The sequence below is a fragment of the Saccoglossus kowalevskii genome, chromosome 10, assembly GCF_978046115.1.
Source record: "Saccoglossus kowalevskii chromosome 10, keSacKowa6.1, whole genome shotgun sequence".
Lineage (NCBI taxonomy): Eukaryota > Metazoa > Hemichordata > Enteropneusta > Harrimaniidae > Saccoglossus > Saccoglossus kowalevskii.
In genome coordinates, this window is record NC_140650.1 from 37,963,697 (window position 1) to 37,986,290 (window position 22,594).

At 33.5% G+C, this 22,594-nt stretch overlaps 1 long non-coding RNA gene across 1 annotated transcript; it reads left to right on the forward strand.

Moving 5' to 3' along the window:
* Window positions 1-1,392: 1,392 nt before the first annotated feature.
* On the forward strand, window positions 1,393-21,471 carry LOC146738047 (uncharacterized). Its single transcript, XR_014930816.1, has 2 exons — window positions 1,393-1,744; window positions 21,430-21,471. It is a non-coding gene; the product is annotated as an uncharacterized LOC146738047 (long non-coding RNA).
* The last annotated feature ends 1,123 nt before the right edge of the window (window positions 21,472-22,594 follow it).

Genomic DNA, 22,594 nt, shown 5'->3' on the forward strand with positions numbered 1-22,594 from the left:
GCCACTTCCGGCTTCACAGACGAGTACAGTCTCAGGTGGAGGGCAGCTTATGAACAGATTTTAATTTCCTCTCTTTCCTTCATATTAATTAGCATACTTCAAAAGGCCCATAAAATAAATTTTGTCCCGAAAAATTGACTATTTCAATTTATTGCTCGTTGGCTGCACCTGATGTATCACCTCCTCCCAGTCTTGTAATAGCAGTGTTCAAGTGATCATGCGTTTTTTTTATTTAGCTAAGTTACGCACTGTCGAGAGACCAAGGGTGTCGACATTGTTACAGTGTATCAACATGCAATTTTGAATGAACTGTAAATTAGGCGTTCAACCAAAGAATCTAGGAAACACAACCGTAATACGGTCGCACACACACTATTTTTAATTCAATCTCATGCGGTCTTTTGTAATATGTGAAACTAAAAATCAGGGGCAGACTATTTGTACAAATGAGTGAACGTAGTCTGTAACCTGTCAAAAATAGACCAGTGGTAGAATCACAGACCGTGATCAAAATGTATCAGTGTATGAGAGATCAGTGTATGAGGGTGCCCTCGTGTGGCAGCAATGTTCACTGCATAGAAGAATCCCAATTCGTCATCTCGGATATGATTGCTCAAACTTTCATATTCAGCCTCTATTCGAGGCAAGCACATGCGTTGTTGTATCATATCATTTTAATACATTTTATACAAAATTACCACTGTTTTTGTTGGGATCATTAAGTTAATTATAATTATTGATTAGGCTTAGTGCATGAGTTTGTGGACGAGTGAGATTGTGATTTTTTTTTAAAGTTTGGCTGAGTCTTTGATAAATTTAAAGGTCGCGTGTATTCGTTTTTTGTTTGTTTGTTTGTTTGTTTGTTTGTAATTACGTTTGGGGTTATTATTATGAACAAGTTTGTACGTATCTGAGGCTTTGGTTATTTGTAAGTGTGGTAAGTGCAATTGCAAGCACAATTTTCTGTTTGTCAAATGATATTTAGTGTAATGGTGTAAAACGACGGTATCAGATAATCGGAGACTAATTTGTGCTAAGCAGTACTTATGAAACACAGCTGCATGTGCCATACTAACTTGACATGAGAAACCGATTGTAAAGTCACATGTACTTAATAGTTAATACTGAATTACACAATTAATACTGAAAATGTTTGTTTATTTGCCATTCTTTGGGCGATTAAATCATAAAAAGCGACAAGTGTTTAGCAATTGATCTACTGGTCATAATTTTCCATAAAATCGTCTGTATATACTCGTTTGATCGTTGGCAACTGAACGCAGTTGTGGAAGAACAACATGTGCAGTTTGGACTATAAACAACTGGGCAGGCTAAGCAAATTGCATTTCCCACAATGCACTGGTGTAGTCCTGAAGATTGCGGAGCCGCGCTTCCAGGTTTTATGTCAACACAGAGCAATGCAAAGTCAAGCAATTGCGCAAGTGCGACGGCAAGAGATTCTCGTCGCCATGACACCCGCAGTTGTTTCCGTTAATAGAATGTGCCAGACGTTATAAATGGTGGATCTGTTGATATGTAACGCGAATTAATTATTTAAAACAGAATCCTTGAAAAGCACCGATAGCAAACCAAACCTGTGGAGGTTGGGTACGTTCTGGTCGTGTTTGTTTATTCTCAGACATTCCAATCGGTCCATGTTGTAACTACACTAATACATGAGGTACCGTGACTCCCGCCCAGACACGACACAGATTACACTGGTCTGCATAATATTTATTATCAGGTAGGAATATTTTCTATTTGATCTCGAGAATATATCCTAAGTTATTATTAGCATTAAACAAATGTAGTCTGCTTCTCCATTATGACAGCTTAACGCTAGTAGTATTGATTCATCGCTGCCTTGAAAGGAAAGCGAATATTTTGATCGTCATTATAAATTAATGCGTGTTTCTTAAAATAACTACACGTACATATATTCCCGACTTCCTAAAAGGTGTTGCAGGAATTTCCAAAGCACCTGTCTACAAATTTCACCTATTATATTTATCCATATCGCACAAAATATACTTTCGATTTACGTACTCAGCAGCTATTACTGGAGATTAACCTGTAAGATCGAACACGGGCTCAATATGATTGGTGTGGTGTTATCGTTGACATTACAAGGTGTTGTACTCAATTTGTGATAAAACTAATTATAATCAATCTAATACCCAATTGCGAATGATGAGTCACTTGGTCTGACTTAGCTGGCCATGATTTTTTTTTTCAAACTAAAAATCCTGTTTTTAATCACTTCGACGACTTACGTATAATTATGCTGACCGAGTCGCCCGAGCCAATTTTCATTTACATGACACATTGACACGGTTACTACGAATAACGTCCTGTAGCCACAGGACTTTGTTCTATAGATTGCGTTTTTCACGATATTATACCAACCATGTTTAGAAAATCTTAAAGCGGGGGAGTCGCCACCTGCGCACGCATCAGATGGCCATAGTGTCATTGTTTACAAAGCAGCGTGAGCCTTTGCGTTTTTAGCTTGTGTTGTTATCGTCGCTTGGGACTCTCGCGCGTGCTCAGGTGACGAACCTCCCGCTTTAAAGTGGATAAATCGCCACACAACAGTATGCTGACGAATATTTACGAATAATGTGAATAAATTTGGACTTTTTATGCTATTTCATTAGTGTAACGTCATTTTGTTATTGTAAGCCCATCTTTACCAATGCAATGTCATCTCTCACAGTGTAATGTCATTCTCTCCCAACAATGTAATATATTATTGTTTTTATTTTTCTTCAAACTACAATAATTAGTCCTGTTAGAGGATTTTGTTCTCATGGTGGATATCAGTCTACACACAGAAACACTGAATTGCCACCCTCTTGGCTTGTCATTTTCCTCAACACACTGAACGCGCGGGTGAACGCGGTGCTTTTCAGCGCTCCCCGGATTATTACAGGTTTGGCCTCACGGCTTAGTAGTGTCGGTTTTCAGCTTTAAAACATATTTTTATGTCCTGAGTACGACGTTAAAATTGCATCCGGTTGCGGAGTTTTTGTACTCGGGAGAATGAGGTTACCCTTTGCCGCAACTACCTCCAGGTCACCCTTGGGCAAGGTGTAGTACCTGTCAGCCTTGGGTGCCAACTTCCCACATAATAAGTTTGGTTGACGTCAGTAAGGGCATACGGTCATAAAAGCCTTGCACCAACTCAGCCTCACGTTTGAGGTATTACATATTAAAGGCAGCGTTTACGTTTATTTAAATATGTATATATGTGTCCTGGGCAAGATTTTAAACTACATCCGGTTGTGGAGTCTATGGACGTGGGAGAATAATGTTACTCTTTGCCACAAGTACGTCCAGGCCACCCTTGGGAAAGGTGTAGCACCTGTGAGCCTTGGGTGCCAACTTCCCACATAACAACTTCGGTTGACGTCAGTAAGGGCATACGGTCGTAAAACTCCTGCACAAACAGATCCGCACAGGTGGACAATTTATCATGTAAATATGTATATATTAGTTTCAGTTGTACTTAGCATTTGGCAGGGGGGGGGGTCGTAACCTCTTGTGGTGAGAACCAGTGTGACTGGCCTGCTAACGGGGTGCCTTGGATTTCATTGGAAAAGTTATCAGTTACATCCGTTAATGTAATTTCGTTTTACATACCCGTAAATCAAAAATCACAATAACCAATTGATAGGACTATAATCTCCGCAGGACTATAGTGAAATTCGACTCGCTAGGCAGATAACTCTTACAATAAAAATATACCAGGCCCGACCCAAACGAGGAATACACATTTGAAATGATCACAGATAGACCACTTTATGAGTACTCAACCGGACACCAAGGTACCCGGCTTCCATCTTTCAATTACAATTACTTACATTTTTGTTAAATATCTAGGCTTATACTATATATTATTCACCAACAATCTGCAAGCCATTGACGGATTGCGTGGTTTCTAGGTCCCGACTTCTAAGGATAAAAAACTTTTTTTTAAAAACTTACTACAGACTATTTAAACATAATATGTGTTTACGACTCGGTAGGATATACGTCCATAATGGCTTGGTGTTGACGATTCATTCATCATCGTGTGAAAGCGACATGTACGTGATTCCCCATCAATATGACGGCACAGTAGGCAGCTGGTTGCTGACCGTGTACTTTAATTAATGTGCATTTTCATTGTTCAACAATCCCTCTATTTACGTCTCGTCGGTGCTTTATAGACAGGACTGCATATTGGCCACAATGCGTGCATTGATCTCCACCGTCCGTGACCTGATAACTTATTTGTAAATATGACCAGAACAACGATCTCCTTTTACTTATGTTTTTAGTCTAGACACAAACTAGGTAACAAAATAATTGCTGGAACACTGCATTACATTATGGGTAACTGCAATAGTACACCTGCATTATTTATTACGTGGTGTTGCAGATACGTATGCGAGCCACGGCATGGTTTTAATAATCGTATTTGTTTATATTGAAAAAAAAAGATCGTAACAAGGCCTAGAAGCATCGAATAGTGTATAAATACAAACTATGAACAAATAAACATAAAACTGTTCGTTGTTAATTTGTTCTTGTGTTAAGCCACTCAGTTGTCATCTGCTGCACATATTTATTTCTTCGAGCGTTGGCATTTTCAGACAATGTGTAATTACTTTTCTGCAATATGTACATATTCTGAAAAATTGTGTGTATATAGTGATGTGATGTGTACATATTGTGATTCAATGTGAACATTTTGTGCTGCGATGTATATATATTGTGATGCAGTATGCACACTTTATAATCTTAGATTACAGTCATATAACTCACGTCAAGGATAGAGCGTGAGTGTACATCATACAGACAAGTTTAGCAGCAAAATAAATTAATAATAAATATCTCTATGTAGGGTCTCGCAACACACTTCGCCATGCCATCCAGTGTACTTCTCATATTATACGGTGCATTTACCATGAAATTACCTTGTGAATTATCATACAATGTAGTGTACCTTATATCATGTAGTGTATTTTGTATTTACCATAATATCTTGTACATTCATCATGTCATGTAATGTCCATATCATATTATGTGGCGCATATACCATAATATCTTGTGCATTCATCATGTCACGTAGTGTAATTATTACATTATATGGCGCATTTACCATAATATCTTGTGCATTCATCATGTCATGTGGTTTACTTATCATATTTTGTGGTGTATTTACCATATTGTGCATTCATCATGTCATGTAGTGTGCTTATCATATGTGGTGTATTTACCATATTGTGCATTCATCATGTCATGTAGTGTGCTTATCATATGTGGTGTAATTACCATATTGTGCATTCATCATGTCATGTAGTGTACTTCTCATATTATATGGAGCATTCTCCTTAATATCTTGTGCATTCGTCATCTCATGTAGTGTAATTATCATATCATGTAGTGCATTCACCATATTATCTTGTACATTCATCATGTCATATAATGTACATATCATATTATGTCGTGTATTTACCAATATATCTTTTGCATTCATTAAGTCATGTAGTGTACTTATCTTATTATGTGGTGTATTCACCAGATTATTTTGTGAATTCATCGTGCATGTAGTGTACTTATCGTATTATATGGTGCATTTACCATAATATCTTGTGCATTCATCATGTCACGTAGCGTACTTATCATATTATGTGGTGCATGTACCATATTATCTTGGACACATCACATTATGTGCAACAAATTGTGCATTCTTCATGTTATGTAGTGTAATTATCATATTATATGGTGCATTTACCTTAATATCTTGTGCATTCATCATGTCATGTAGTGTACTTATCATATTATGTGGTGTATTCACCATATTGTCCATATCATATTATGTGGCGTATATACTATATCTTGTGCTTTCGTCATACCATGTTGTGTACTCATCATATTATGTGGTGTATTCACCAATATATCTTGTGAATTCATCGTGCATGTAGTGTACTTGTCATATTATGTGGTGTATTCACCAGATTATCTTGTTAATTCATCATGTCACGTAGTGTACTTGTCATATTATGTGGTGTATTCACCAGATTATCTTGTTAATTCATCATGTCACGTAGTGTACTTATCATATTATGTGGTGCCATTTACTATATTATCTTGGGCACATCACTTTATGTGCACCAAATTGTGCATTCATCATGTCATGTAGTGTAAATATCATATAATGTGGTGCATTTACCTTAATATCTTGTGCATTCGTCATCTCATGTAGTGTAATTATCATATCATGTAGTGCATTTACCATATTATCTTATACATTCATCATGTCATGTAATGTCCATATCATATTATGTGGCGTATATACCATAATATCTTGTGCATTCATCATGTCACGTAGTGTACTTGTCATATTATGTGGTGTATTTATCATATTGTGCATTCATCATGTCATGTATTGTATTTATCATGTTATGTGGTGTATTTATTATATTGTACATTTACCATGTCATGTAGTGTACTTATCATGTTATGTGGTGCATTTACTATATAATTTCTTGCATTCATCAAGTCATGTAGTGTACTTATCATATTATGTGGTGTATTCACCAGATTATCTTGTGAATTCATCATGCATGTAGTCTACTTATCGTATTATATGGTGTATTTACCATATTATCTAGTGCATATCACTTTAAGTGCATCAAATTGTGCATTCATCATGTTATGTAATGTAATTATCATATTATATGGTACATTTACCATAATATCTTGTGCATTCATCATGTCATGTATGGTACTTATCATATTATGTGGTGTATTTACCATATTATCTTGGACAAATAACTTTATGTGCACCAAATTGTGCATTCATCATGTCATGTAATGCATTTAACATATTGTGTGGTGTATTTACCATATTATCTAGTGCATGTCACTTTATGTGCACCAAATTGTGCATTCATCATGTTATGTAGTGTAATTATCATATTATATGGTGCATTTACCATAATATCTTGTACATTCATCATGTCATGTAGTGTACTTATCATATTATGTGGTGTATTTACCATATTATCTTGGACAAATAACTTTATGTGCACTAAATTGTGTATTCATCATGTTATGCAGTGTAATTATCCTATTATATGGTGCATTTACCATACTATATTGTGCATTCATCATGTCATATAGTGTACTTATCATATTATGTGGTGTATTTACCATATTATCTTGGACAAATAACTTCATGTGCACCAAATTGTGCATTCATCATGTCATGCAATGCACTTAACATATTATGTGGTGCATTTACCATATTATCTAGTGCATATCACTCTATGTGCACCAAATTGTGCATTCATCATTTTATGTAGTGTAATTATCATATTATATGGTGCATTTACCATAATATCTTGTGCATTCATCATGTCATGTAGTGTACTTATCATATTATGTGGTGTATTTACCATATTATCTTGGACAAATAACTTTATGTGCATCAAATTGTGCATTCATCATGTTATGTAATGTAATTATCATATTATATGGTGCATTTACCATACTATATTGTGCATTCATCAGATTATCTTGTGAATTCATCGTGCATGTAGTGTACTTCTCGTATTATGTGGTGCATTTACCATAATATCTTATGCATTCATTATGTCATGTAATGCACTTAACATATTGTGTGGTGTATTTACCATATTATCTTGGGCACATCACTTTATGTGCACCAAATTGTGCATTCATCATGTTATGTAGTGTAATTATCATATTATGTGGTGTATTCACCATATTGTGCATTCATCATGTCATGTAATGTCCATATCATATTATGTGGCGTATATACCATAATATATTGGGCTTTCATCATGTCACATAGTGTACTTATCATATTACGTGGAGCATTTATCATATTAGCTTGTACATTCATATTTACCATATAATCTTGGGCACATCACTTTATATGCACTAAAACGTGCATTCATCATGTCATGTAGTGTACTTATCATATTATGTGGTGTATTTACCATATTGTGCATTCATCATGTCATGTAGTGTGCTTATCAAATTATGTGGTGTATTTACCATATTGTGCATTCATCATGCAGATTATCTTGTGCATTCATCATGTCATGTAGTGTACTTATCATATTATGTGGTGTATTTACCATATTGTGCATTCATCATGCCATGTAGTGTGCTTATCATATTATGTGGTGTATTTACCATATTGTGCATTCATCATGCCATGTAGTGTGCTTATCATATTATGTGGTGTATTTACCATATTGTGCATTCATCATGCCATGTAGTGTGCTTATCATATTATGTGGTGTATTTACCATATTGTGCATTCATCATGCCATGTAGTGTGCTTATCATATTATGTGGTGTATTTACCATATTGTGCATTCATCATGTCATGTAGTGTGCTTATCATATTATGTGGTGTATTTACCATATTGTACATTCATCATGTCATTTAGTGTGCTTATCATATTATGTGGTGTATTTACCATATTGTGCATTCATCATGTCATGTAGTGTGCTTATCATATTATGTGGTGTATTTACCACATTGGGCATTCATCATGCCATGTAGTGTGCTTATCATATTATGTGGTGTATTTACCATATTGTGTATTCATAATATCATGTAGTGTACTTCTCATATATATGGTGCATTTACCTTAATATCTTGTGCATTCGTCATCTCATGGAGTGTAATTATCATATTATGTAATGCATTTACCATGTTATCTTCTACAATCATCATGTCATAAAATGTACATTCATCTTTATGTGCACTAAATTGTGTATTCATCATGTTATGCAGTGTAATTATCATATTATATGGTGTATTTACCATACTATAATGTGCATTCATCATGTCATGTAGTGTACTTATCATATTATGTGGTGTATTTACCATATTATCTTGGACAAATAACTTCATGTGCACCAAATTGTGCATTCATCATGTCATGTATGGTACTTATCATATTATGTGGTGTATTTACCATATTATCTTGGACAAATAACTTTATGTGCACCAAATTGTGCATTCATCATGTCATGTAATGCACTTAACATATTGTGTGGTGTATTCACCATATTATCTAGTGCATATCACTTTATGTGCACCAAATTGTGCATTCATCATGTTATGTAGTGTAATTATCATATTATATGGTGCATTTACCATAATATCTTGTACATTCATCATGTCATGTAGTGTACTTATCATATTATGTGGTGTATTTACCATATTATCTTGGACAAATAACTTTATGTGCACTAAATTGTGCATTCATCATGTTATGCAGTGTAATTATCATATTATATGGTGCATTTACCATAATATCTTGTGCATTCATCATGTCATGTAGTGTACTTATCATATTATGTGGTGTATGTACCATATTATCTTGAACACATCACTTTATGTGCACCAAATTGTGCATTCGTCATCTCATGTAGTTTAATTATCATATCATGTAGTGCATTTACCATACTATATTGTGCATTCATCATGTCATGTAGTGTACTTATCATATTATGTGGTGTATTTACCATATTATCTTGGACAAATAACTTCATGTGCACCAAATTGTGCATTCATCATGTCATGTATGGTACTTATCATATTATGTGGTGTATTTACCATATTATCTTGGACAAATAACTTTATGTGCACCAAATTGTGCATTCATCATGTCATGTAATGCACTTAACATATTGTGTGGTGTATTCACCATATTATCTAGTGCATATCACTTTATGTGCACCAAATTGTGCATTCATCATGTTATGTAGTGTAATTATCATATTATATGGTGCATTTACCATAATATCTTGTACATTCATCATGTCATGTAGTGTACTTATCATATTATGTGGTGTATTTACCATATTATCTTGGACAAATAACTTTATGTGCACTAAATTGTGCATTCATCATGTTATGCAGTGTAATTATCATATTATATGGTGCATTTACCATAATATCTTGTGCATTCATCATGTCATGTAGTGTACTTATCATATTATGTGGTGTATGTACCATATTATCTTGAACACATCACTTTACGTGCACCAAATTGTGCATTCGTCATCTCATGTAGTTTAATTATCATATCATGTAGTGCATTTACCATACTATATTGTGCATTCATCATGTCATGTAGTGTACTTATCATATTATGTGGTGTATTTACCATATTATCTTGGACAAATAACTTTATGTGCACTAAATTGTGTATTCATCATGTTATGCAGTGTAATTATCATATTATATGGTGTATTTACCATACTATATTGTGCATTCATCATGTCATGTAGTGTACTTATCATATTATGTGGTGTATTTACCATATTATCTTGGACAAATAACTTCATGTGCACCAAATTGTGCATTCATCATGTCATGTATGGTACTTATCATATTATGTGGTGTATTTACCATATTATCTTGGACGAATAACTTTATGTGCACCAAATTGTGCATTCATCATGTCATGTAATGCACTTAACATATTGTGTGGTGTATTCACCATATTATCTAGTGCATATCACTTTATGTGCACCAAATTGTGCATTCATCATGTTATGTAGTGTAATTATCATATTATATGGTGCATTTACCATAATATCTTGTACATTCATCATGTCATGTAGTGTACTTATCATATTATGTGGTGTATTTACCATATTATCTTGGACAAATAACTTTATGTGCACTAAATTGTGCATTCATCATGTTATGCAGTGTAATTATCATATTATATGGTGCATTTACCATAATATCTTGTGCATTCATCATGTCATGTAGTGTACTTATCATATTATGTGGTGTATGTACCATATTATCTTGGACACATCACTTTATGTGCACCAAATTGTGCATTCGTCATCTCATGTAGTTTAATTATCATATCATGTAGTGCATTTACCATAATATCTTGTGCATTCATCATGTCATGTAGTGTACTTATCATATTATGTGGTGTATTTACCATATTATCTTGGACAAATAACTTTATGTGCATCAAATTGTGCATTCATCATGTTATGTAATGTAATTATCATATTATATGGTGCATTTACCATACTATATTGTGCATTCATCATGTCATGTAGTGTACTTATCATATTATGTGGTGTATTTACCATATTATCTTGGACAAATAACTTCATGTGCACCAAATTGTGCATTCATCATGTCATGTAATGCATTTAACATATTGTGTGGTGTATTTACATATTATCTAGTGCATATCACTTTATGTGCACCAAATTGTGCATTCATCATGTTATGTAGTGTAATTATCATATTATATCGTGCATTTACCATAATATCTTGTGTATTCATCATGTCATGTAGTGTACTTATATTATGTGGTGTATTTACCATATTATCTTGGACAAATAACTTTATGTGCACTAAATTGTGTATTCATCATGTTATGCATTGTAATTATCATATTATATGGCGCATTTACCATACTATAGTGTGCATTCATCATGTCATGTAGTGTACTTATCATATTATGTGGTGTATTTACCATATTATCTTGGACAAATAACTTTATGTGCACTAAATTGTGTATTCATCATGTTATGCATTGTAATTATCATATTATATGGTGCATTTACCATACTATATTGTGCATTCATCATGTCATGTAATGCACTTAACATATTATGTGGTGCATTCACCATATTATCTAGTGCATATCCCTTTATGTGCACTAAATTTTGCATTCATCATGTTATGTAGTGTACTTATCATATTATGTGGTGTATTCACCAGATTATCTTGTGCATTCATCATGTCATGTAGTGTACTTATCATATTATATGGTGTATGTACCATATTATCTTGGACACATCACTTTATGTGCACCAAATTGTGCATTCATCATGTTATGTAGTGTAATTATCATATTATATGGTGCATTTACCATAATATCTTGTGCATTCATCATGTCATGTAGTGTAGTTATCATATTATGTGGTGTATTTACCATATTGTGCATTCATCATGTCATGTAGTGTGCTTATCATATTATGTTATGTATTCATCAGATTATCTTGTGAATTCATCGTGCATGTAGTGTACTTATCGTATTATGTGGTGCATTTACCATAATATCTTATGCATTCATTATGTCATGTAATGCACTTAACATATTGTGTGGTGTATTTACCATATTATCTTGGGCACATCACTTTATGTGCACCAAATTGTGCATTCATCATGTTATGTAGTGTAATTATCATATTATGTGGTGTATTCACCAGATTGTGCATTCATCATGTCATGTAATGTCCATATCATATTATGTGGCGTATATACCATAATATATTGGGCTTTCATCATGTCACATAGTGTACTTATCATATTACGTGGTGCATTTATCATATTAGCTTGTACATTCATATTTACCATATTATCTTGGGCACATCATTTTATATGCACTAAATTGTGCATTCATCATGTCATGTAGTGTGCGTATCAAATTATGTGGTGTATTTACCATATTGTGCATTCATCATGTCATGTAGTGTGCGTATCAAATTATGTGGTGTATTTACCATATTGTGCATTCATCATGCAGATTATCTTGTGCATTCATCATGTCATGTAGTGTACTTATCATATTATGTGGTGTATTTACCATATTGTGCATTCATCATGCCATGTAGTGTGCTTATCATATTATGTGGTGTATTTGCCATATTGTGCATTCATCATGTCATGTAGTGTGCTTATCATATTATGTGGTGTATTTACCATATTGTGCATTCATCATGCCATGTAGTGTGCTTATCATATTATGTGGTGTATTTACCATATTGTGCATTCATCATGCCATGTAGTGTGCTTATCATATTATGTGGTGTATTTACCATATTGTGCATTCATCATGCCATGTAGTGTGCTTATCATATTATGTGGTGTATTTACCATATTGTGCATTCATCATGCCATGTAGTGTGCTTATCATATTATGTGGTGTATTTACCATATTGTACATTCATCATGTCATTTAGTGTGCTTATCATATTATGTGGTGTATTTACCATATTGTGCATTCATCATGCCATGTAGTGTGCTTATCATATTATGTGGTCTATTTACCATATTGTGCATTCATCATGTCATTTAGTGTGCTTATCATATTATATGGTATATTTACCACATTGTGCATTCATCATGTCATGTAGTGTACTTATCATATTATGTGGTGTATTTACCATATTGTGCATTCATCATGCCATGTAGTGTGCTTATCATATTATGTGGTGTATTTACCACATTGGCCATTCATCATGTCATGTAGTGTACTTATCATATTATGTGGTGTATTTACCACATTGTACATTCATCATGTCATTTAGTGTGCTTATCATATTATGTGGTGTATTTACCACATTGGGCATTCATCATTCCATGTAGTGTGCTTATCATATTATGTGGTGTATTTAACATATTGTGTATTCATCATATCATGTAGTGTACTTCTCATATATATGGTGCATTTACCTTAATATCTTGTGCATTCGTCATCTCATGGAGTGTAATTATCATATTATGTAATGCATTTACCATATTATCTTCTACAATCATCATGTCATAAAATGTACATTCATCATACCATGTTGTGTACTCATCATATTATGTGGTGTATTTGCCACACTGTATATTCATCATGTCACATAGTGTACTTATCATATTACGTGGTGCATTTATCATATTATCTTGTACATTCATATTTACCATATTATCTTGGGCACATCACTTTATATGCACCAAATTGTGCATTCATCATGTCATGTAGTGTACTTATCATATTATGTGGTGTATTTACCATATTGTGCATTCATCATGTCATGTAGTGTACTTATCATATTATGTGGCGTATTTACCATATTGTGCATTCATCATGTCATGTAATGTGCTTATCATGTTATGTGGTGTATTTACCATTTTGTGCAATCATCATGTCATGTAGTGTGCTTATCATATTATGTGGTGTATTTACCATATTGTGTATTCATCATGTCATGTAGTGTACTTCTCATATTATATGGAGCATTCTCCTTAATATCTTGTGCATTCGTCATCTCATGTAGTTTAATTATCATATCATGTAGTGCATTTACCATATTATCTGCTACATTCATCATGTCATAAAATGTACATTCATCAAACCATGTTGTGTACTCATCATATTATCTGGTGTATTTACCAATGTATCTTTTGCATTCATCAAGTCATGTAGTGTACTTATCATATTATGCGATGTATTCACCAGATTATCTTGTGCATTCATCATGTCATGTAGTGTACTTATCATATTATGTGGTGTATTTACCATATTGTGCATTCATCGTGTCATGTAGTGTACTTATCATATTATGTGGTGTATTTACCATATTGTGCATTCATCATGTCACGTAGTGTACTTATCATATTATGTGGTGCATTTACCATATTATCTTGTGCATTCATCGTGTCATGTAGTGTACTTATCATATTGTGTGGTGTATTTACCATATTATCTTGGGCACATCACTTTATATGCACCAAATTGTGCATTCATCATGTCATGTAGTGTAATTATCATTACATGTCGTCCGTTTACTTTAATATATTGTGCAATCGTCATCTAATGTATTGTAATTATCATATCATGTAGTGCAATTACCATATTATCTTCTACATTCATCATGTCATAAAATGTACATGTCATATTATGTGGTGTATATACCATAATATATTGTGCATTCATCATACCATGTTGTGTACTCATCATATTATGTGGTGTATTCACCAATATATCTTTTGTATTCATCAATTCAGGTAGTGTACTTGTCATATTATGTGGTGTATTCACCAGATTATCTTGTTAATTCATCATGTTACGTAGTGTACTTATCATATTATGTGGTGCCATTTACCATATTATCTTGTGCATTCATCATGTCATGTAATGCACTTAACATATTGTGTGGTGTATTTACCAGATTATCTTGTTAATTCATCATGTCACATAGTGTACTTATCATATTATGTGGTGTATTCACCATATTGTGCATTCATCATGTCATGTAATGTCCATATCATATTATGTGGCGTATATACCATAATATCTTGTACATTCATTATGTCACGTAGTGTACTTTTCATATTATGTGGTGTATTTACCATATTGTGCATTCATCATGTCATGTAGTGTATTAATCATGTTATGTGGTGTATTTATTATATTGTACATTTATCATGTCATGTAGTGTACTTAACATATTGTGTGGTGTATTTACCAGATTATCTTGTTAATTCATCATGTCACATAGTGTACTTATCATATTATGTGGTGTATTCACCATATTGTGCATTCATCATGTCATGTAATGTCCATATCATATTATGTGGCGTATATACCATAATATCTTGTGCATTCATTATGTCACGTAGTGTACTTTTCATATTATGTGGTGTATTTACCATATTGTGCATTCATCATGTCATGTAGTGTATTAATCATGTTATGTGGTGTATTTATTATATTGTACATTTATCATGTCATGTAGTGTACTTATCATATTATGTGGTGTATTCACCAGATTATCTTGTGAATTCATCATGCATGTAGTCTACTTATCGTATTATATGGTGTATTTACCATATTGTCTTGTGCATTCTTCATGTCATGTGGTGTACTTATCATATTATGTGGCGTATTTACCATATTATCTTGGACACATCACTTTATGTGCACCAAATTGTGTATTCATCATGTTATGCAGTGTAATTATCATATTATGTGGTGCATTTACCATATTATCTTGGACAAATAACTTTATGTGCACCAAATTGTGCATTCATCATGTCATGTAATACACTTAACAGATTGTGTGGTGTATTTACCATATTATCTAGTGCATATTAATTTATGTGCACCAAATTGTGCATTCATCATGTTATGTAGTGTAATTATCATATTATATGGTGCATTTACCATAATATCTTGTGCATTCATCATGTCTTGTAGTGTACTTATCATATTATGTGGTGTATTTACCATATTATCTTGGACACATCACTTTATGTGCACCAAATTGTGTATTCATCATGTTATGCAGTGTAATTATCATATTATGTGGTGTATTTACCATATTGTGCATTCATCATGTCATGTGGTGTGCTTATCATATTATGTGGTGTATTGACCAGATTATCTTGTGAATTCATCGTGAATGTAGTGTACTTATCGTATTATGTGGTGTATTTACCATATTATCTCTGCATTCATCATGTAATGTAATGCACTTAACATATTGTGTGGTGTATTTACCATATTATCTTGGGCACATCACATTATGTGCACCAAATTATGCATTCATCATGTCATGTAGTGTAATTATCATATCATGTAGTGTATTTACCATATTATCTTGTACATTCATCATGTCATGTAATGTCCATATCATATTATGTGTCGTATATACCATAATATATTGTGCATTCTTCGTGTCACGTAGTGTATTTGTCATATTATGTGGTGTATTTATCATATTGTGCATTAATCATGTTATGTAGTGTGCTTATCATGTTATGCGGTGCATTTACTATATTATTTCTTGCATTCATCAAGTCATGTAGTGTACTTATCATGTTATGTGGTGCATTTACTATATTATTTCTTGCATTCATCATGTTATGTTGTGTACTTATCATATTATGTGGTGTATTCACCAGATTATCTTGTACATTCATCATGCGTGTAGTGTACTTATCGTATTATGTGGTGTATTTACCATATTATCTTGTGCACATCACTTTATGTGCACCAAATTGTGCATTCATCATGTTATGTAGTGTAATTATCATATTATATGGTGCATTTACGATGATATCTTGTGCATTCATCATGTCATAAAATGTACATGTCATATTATGTGGTGTATATACCATAATATCTTGTGCATTCATCATACCATGTTGTGTACTCATCATATTATGTCGTGTATTCACCAATATATCTTTTGCATTCATTAAGTCATGTAGTGTGCTTATCATATTATGTGGTGTATTCACCAGATTATCTTGTGCATTCATCGTGCATGTAGTGTACTTATCATATTATATGGTGCATTTACCATAATATCTTGTGCATTCATCATGTCATGTAATGCACTTAACATATTGTGTGGTGTATTTACCATATTATCTTGGGCACATCACTTCATGTGCACCAAATTGTGCATTCATCATGTTATGTAGTTTAATTATCATATTATACGGTGCATTTACTATAATATCCTGTGCATTCATCATGTCATGTAGTGTACCTGTCATATTATGTGGTGTATTTACCATATTGTGCATTCATCATGTTATGTTGTGTGCTTATCATATTATGTGGTGCATTTACTATAATATCTTGTGCATTCATCATGTCATGTAGTGTAATTATCATATTATGTGGTGCATTTACATATTGTGCATTCATAATATCATCTAGTGCATTTATCACATTATGTGGCGCATTTACCATATTATCTTGTGCATTTATCATGTCATATATTTTACATATATTATGTGGTGTATTTACCATATTGTGCACTCATCATGTCATGTAGTGTACTTATTATATTATGTGGTGCATTTACCTTAATATCTTGTGCATTCATCATGTCATGTAGTGTAATTATCGTATCATGTACTGCATTTCCCATATTATCTTGTACATTCATCATGTCATGTCATATAATGTTCATATCATATTTTGTGGTGCATTTACATATTGTGCATTCATCATATCATATCATGTCTTGCACTTATCACAATATGTGGCGCATTCACCATATTATTTTGTACATTCATCATGTCATGTAATGTCCGTATCACATTATGTGGCGCATTTATCATATTGTCTTGCGCATTCATCGTGTCATATAGCGTACTTATCATATTATGTGGTGTATTTACCATATTGTGCATTCATCATGTCATGTAGTGTACTTATCATGTTATGTGGTGCATTTACCATAGTATCTTGGTCATTTGTCATGTCATGTAGTGTATTTATCATATGCGGTGCATTTATCATATTATCTTGTGAATTCATCATATTATGTAACGTACTTTTTATGTTATGTGGTGTATTTACCATATTATTTTGTGTATTCATGTCACGTAGTGTACTTTTCATATTATGTGGTGCATTTACCATAATATCTTGTGCATTTGTCATGTCATGTAGTGTATTTATCATATTGTGTGGCGCATGTAACATAATATCTTATGTATTCATCATGTCATGTAGTGTACTTATCATATTATGTGGTGTATTTACAATATTATCTTTTTAAGTTTTACTCACTTAAATTTTAAAAGTGATGATTACTCTGTTAAGTTTACAGTTCACAAAAATAAACCCCATGTTGCAAATACACATCACCAATGTGATTTCAAATTATTTCTGTACAAACATATGACATCATAAAACAAAAATCCAGCAAAACCAACAAAATCGCGAAACATCGCCGCTTTTGTCTTTGTTGTATCAAAATGGCGCACTTCATCATGCAGTGCTTCCAATACGCACTCAGCTACTGACCTGGGTATAATCGTTTGTTGAACCTATTTATCTTTCTTCTGTGTAACCATACAAATGAACTTCTCTGCAATCTTAACTACCTGTTAAAAATCATGGATATAGTTTTGTCCCCACCCTTTCTTACCCATGCATAATATCTGCGTCTCAATCACTGTGTTGCAGATTAACAAGTTCATCTCTTGTCCAAAGTCACAACAAAGTTATAATTACCTAGTATTATTTTTGGGGTTCTTTCAGCGGCCGCAAGTGTGTTTGTATGTATGATTTGTGGTCAGTTATTACAGTGAAGCGACATCTATTATGATACAACACAAAAGTTCTCACGGGCCCACAGCACACTAAATTTGTCCTTTTCAGTAGCAGAGTAGTTTGCTTCTGCTCGGTTTGGTGCTCGAATAAAGAATAACCCTTAAACCAATGTTACTCGCATCTGTTTCACCCCCAAACTCTTCATTGTTTCATGGGTAATGCAATATAAGAGCAGATGTTTCAACTTAAGAATCTCAAATGCTGCTTACGTTCATTAAAGTTATGACGTCTTGTTTGACGTTCCTAACCACATAGTTACCGATTCAATGCCAAAACGTTATTTAAAATTCTGAGGAGAGACCTTTGTTGCCTGGTGTTTTGTTATTTGGTAATTTATTTATTTCTAGTAGATCAATTGTATCTGTGTTTTTCACAAACAAACGCTTTACTGTTGTTTTTGCTTCATTAATTTGTTCTAACCCCGGAAAAAGATTATTGCTCCCCCTCCTAGTTCATACCACAGACATTTAGAACAAATTATCGACCCACGGGCGTTTTTTATCTTTTTTCAATTTCTTCCTTTAGCACACATAATGGTTCATTGTGTTACTGTTTAGATTTTGCTCTGCTCTTGAATACTTCCTCAAGTTTTTATAGTATATTCTGATTTTCTTTGGCATTTATCTTTGACAAATTTTGTCATTTCTAATTTTGTTAATTTATTAACAGATTAGTCTCAGCGATTATTTATTATTATATTTCCAGTAAGATTTACCATGACTCACCCAGCTACGGGATTGAAATGAAATATTGATTACAGAGATGAATCAATTGTCACTTGTTTAACGTTGTACTAGAGAATATCCGAAATCTAAAGGACTTTGTATGATAGGAGATTGTTGGTGCCATTTATATCGTTTTGCAGTTCTATTTGTTACTCTCAATATGACTATTAAGTTCAAAGCATCCACAACTTCAGTAACATTGTGTGTAAGAGTTACAAGTTTCCGCTCTGACGATCTATTCAGCCAATCTAGCATTTTTTTACTTTTTAAGTTGTTCCTAAAAGCCCTTACGTTTAGCAAGCTCAAATGTGAATTCAGCTATGATTTGAAATATAAAAAACGACCAAAACACCCACCACCATTGTAGTAGATGGAAAACATGCCAGAAATATATAAAAACAAAAATTATATAGTAAATTATAAAACCATACTGTCTATAGTAAATGATCGAAACTTGAATCGGCTTTGATGCAACGAATCAGTATTTTTTGTGTGTCTACCATAACACCAGTGACAATTATGTCACAAGTTTGTCCATTGAATATCTGACCACCATGGTGGGTCCTCGCCAAATTTTATGTGCCCCACACCAGTTTACCATTCTCACCTTTGTATAACAGTATCACAAGGACATGGAATGGAATAAATATTTCTTTCGCAGATTTGTTTGTATTGAGTAGCAGGACAAGCCAACAAGCTGCCAGAAACAGTCTGGTTAAAACGTATATGCCTGAATTACTTATAAATTAGATAGTTTGAATATGTTCGACTGTTTTGTAGATCTAATAAGCTGTAGATTAAGTTGACCATGTCCCACAGTTCAAATGTTGTGATATTAGAGGTTGGTAGCCTGTCATGGATTAAAACTGGCAAGCTCGTATTAGTTTTACTACGTGTTGTAGCTACTACTTGGATAAAAGAATTGTTATTTACTGGAATGTTAATATCAGTTAAGGAGAATTTGCACATAATAGATACACCTCCATTTATCGATGTACGCGTGAGATTCGTCGTGTGTTCTTTTGCTACCTATGACGTGTGTTTCCAGAATCTCTCTTAAGTGTGATATATATGTCTGTGAAAGCAAAAGCACAGTTTGTTCAAACTTCACTAAACTGAAAAAAAAAACATAGTATGGGTATTGTTTGTTGGTTTTACGTTAAGCATATAATATAATTAGCTGTAAATAAGTATAAATGTACACCATTTATATGATGCATGTACCACATAAGATGGTGAATACATCACATATGGTGAATGAGCCATATACATCAATGAAAAATGTTATATACGCAAAATAATATAGTGAATGTACCACATAAGCTTAGCTCATATCTGTACTCAAATGTTTCGTGCTTGTATCATAGATAGCAGCCCCTGGGAATTTTGTGAGAATCAATCTTATTTTTCAGTTACCCGCTAACAGAAAAACCATGACTACCGAAAGCATAACCTCTTTGGCGAGAGTAATACATTTCAAAACATTTCAGACACATCCTGCTCCATAAATATGCCTTGTTTAATTGCAAATCAAAATATACCTCTACGAAACTGAGTTTATACCAGGGATATAACGTGTTTCAGACATTCTCTAAACGTTAATAAACATGCTGCTATAACAACCTGTATATCATCTAATAGCTTAGGCGAATATGGCAGTGGATATAAACAGTTCAATGCGCAGGTTATTGCACACATGAACTGATATAATTGTTTAAATAAATGTATGATGTTGTACCTGCTTGCTATTAAATTCATTCCATTTTTCTATTTAGATGTCATTGAACTTTGAATCTCAAGATTTGAAAGATATAAAATACGTTACGTCTCATCATCATGGAATCACATCGACGTACTAATCGCTTTACACGAAGTGTAAGTATATCATGTGATCAATATAAACTAGACATACTACTCATACAACGCATATCATAGAGCACACTATTATCTAACAATAGGTACGCCACGTTATGTCAGATGGAAACCACTTTATAAAAGAGTAAACGCCACGTTATAACAAAGGAACACCACGTTATAGTAGCGGACACATCACGATATAACAGAGAGCACACCGTGTTATAACAGAAGGAACACCATGGGCATAACTGAATGCACATAACATTTTAACACAGGGAATACCACGTTATAGGGGAGACATTCCACAATATAACATAGAGAACGCCTGGTTATAACAGAAGGAACAGAACGTTATAACAGAGGGTACACCATGTTTAAACAGATGGAACACGATGTTATAACAGAGGGAACAGAACGTTATAACAGAGGGTACACCATGTTATAACAAAGGGAACACGATGCAATTTCTTTACAGAATAATCCTCGACAAAACTTAGAAACATTTCATAGAAAAATACAGGCTCTAAAATTATGTCTATTGCAATACAATTCAACCGACCGCCAGTTTGACGCCACAATATCTTGCAGGAGCCTGAGTTTTACGCGTGATTTTATTGCGTTCAAAATTGTTCCAATTGGTTTCTCGAAATGCATACTAAGTAGGTAATTTGTCACTGAACAAATTTTGAGCAATTTTGAGCAATATTACTTGAGTGAAATATAAACGTGCCTCTGCATTTTCCATGAATTTCGTAACTTGCTATGATCAGGGTAAAGAAAAACCTATGGTTACTTTCAACAGATTATTTTTTCAGCTCGTAACAATAGAATCAGTCAATTTAGAATTATCATGCATGCTTTCGGAAAGCCTTTTGCACAATTTTACTGACAATATAAGTTTTTCATTGCTCATGAATATTAATTTACGCAAATGAGACTATTATTTCGACCAATCGTGTCATGCAACTACCCCTCCCCCAATATTGATGGTGGTAATCCATCGATTTGATTGGTCCAAACACAAAATTTCCATATGCAATTAATGGTATATTTTCCGAGCCACGAACCAACATGAAAGTGAAC